General features: G+C 37.6%; 1 long non-coding RNA gene across 1 annotated transcript; it reads left to right on the top strand.

The window, feature by feature from the left end:
* Window positions 1-628: 628 nt before the first annotated feature.
* LOC144566399 (uncharacterized) lies at window positions 629-1,488 on the top strand. Its single transcript, XR_013515183.1, has 3 exons — window positions 629-670; window positions 898-991; window positions 1,182-1,488. It is a non-coding gene; the product is annotated as an uncharacterized LOC144566399 (long non-coding RNA).
* Window positions 1,489-1,846: the final 358 nt, after the last annotated feature.

Genomic DNA, 1,846 nt, shown 5'->3' with positions numbered 1-1,846 from the left:
AACCCTAAACCCTAAACCCTAAACCCTAAACCCTAAACCCTAAACCCTAAACCCTAAACCCTAAACCCTAAACCCTAAACCCTAAACCCTAAACCCTAAACCCTAAACCCTAAACCCTAAACCCTAAACCCTAAACCCTAAACCCTAAACCCTAAACCCTAAACCCTAAACCCTAAACCCTAAACCCTAAACCCTAAACCCTAAACCCTAAACCCTAAACCCTAAACCCTAAACCCTAAACCCTAAACCCTAAACCCTAAACCCTAAACCCTAAACCCTAAACCCTAAACCCTAAACCCTAAACCCTAAACCCTAAACCCTAAACCCTAAAAACCCTAAAAACCCTAAACCCTAAACCCTAAACCCTAAACCCTAAACCCTAAACCCTAAACCCTAAACCCTAAACCCTAAACCCTAAACCCTAAACCCTAAACCCTAAAACCTAAAACCTAAAACCTAAAACCCTAAAACCTAAACCCTAAACCCTAAACCCTAAACCCTAAACCCTAAACCCTAAACCCTAAACCCTAAACCCTAAAACCCTAAAACCTAAAACCTAAAACCTAAACCCTAAAACCCTAAAACCTAAAACCTAAAACCTAAACCCTAAAACCCTAAACCCTAAACCCTCTATTGCCCTTCGAGGCCTCAAGGCTCTATGTTCATGATGGTACGATTTTTTTGTCAGATAGTATTTCATATTGTTATAATACATATAGTAATGTATTGGATTATCTCAAAAAAAAAAAGGAATAAAGAAGAATAACTAAAACCTTGTTTGGTTATAATTGTATACCACTCTAAATATATAATTATATATACTACTATCACCACTGCTAGTATGGTATAATATTGTCCCTTTACAAAAAGGTTTTCTGAATATCACAAAATGGATAGGTGGAAATAAATACAAAGGCTCTATCTGGCATCAGAGATGACATGGAATTTGCAGCAGAGTTGATCAAAGAAGAATCCATTTTGGTCATTCCAGGTACTTCGAATTACTATCTGAAACAAATAGGCTTGAACAGATTTTCTTATTGGGTGAATTTTATTATTATGCGGCATGTGTGTTTTGTTTATCAGTTTAGTATTCAATTTGGTCTGAGCCACCTGGGTTAGTCCCAATGTGTACCAGTATCACTGGTATATACATTTTATGATCAATCTTTTAATATCAGGTTCTGTTCTTGGGCTGAAGAATTGGGTGAGGATTTTTTTCGGGGTGCCCATCGAGTTATTGAACGAAGCGTGTGATCGGATAGAATCCTTTTGCAAGAGGCGCCAACTCAAAGCAAATGGAATGATATAGCAAAACTGAAATACTTCGAGTAAATCTGTAAAAGGTTCACTGTGGTCCCAAATTTGTGTTTACATGGGACTCTCTGATAGTTACATTTAGTACCTGTGAGTGATGTATTTCTTTGAATGGTTTTTAATAAATAAATAAATAAAGAGGGCAGTGGTTTTTCTACTTGGACATCCCAACCCACTCAAAAATGTTGGATTTATTGAATGGTACGCCCGTTATGGGAAACTCGAATACAAAACTGTGACCCGTTATAAAGAGGTGCTGACCCTTTATGAAGAGGTGCATTGGTTTTATATAAATCATCCATATCTCTTTCTCTTATTTAGTCAGTAGAAAAATGTATGAATAGTGACTGCCAAAATAGAGAGAATTAGAGATCACCAAGAAGCACTCTGTTAATACTTGAAGGTCTTAGGTTGTGGAAAACGCAGGACTTCCGGCTTCGGCTTGTGATTCCTTACAGAATGAGTGATACTGCTACGCTTGCAAGATCCGCTTCTGCACGAAGATTAACGGGAGTGTAAGTTCTATCAG

Source organism: Carex rostrata, chromosome 15 (assembly GCF_964058835.1).
Source record: "Carex rostrata chromosome 15, lpCarRost1.2, whole genome shotgun sequence".
NCBI lineage: Eukaryota > Viridiplantae > Streptophyta > Magnoliopsida > Poales > Cyperaceae > Carex > Carex rostrata.
Note: the sequence above shows the minus strand (reverse complement) of the source record. Positions and strands in the feature narration are given on the sequence as shown.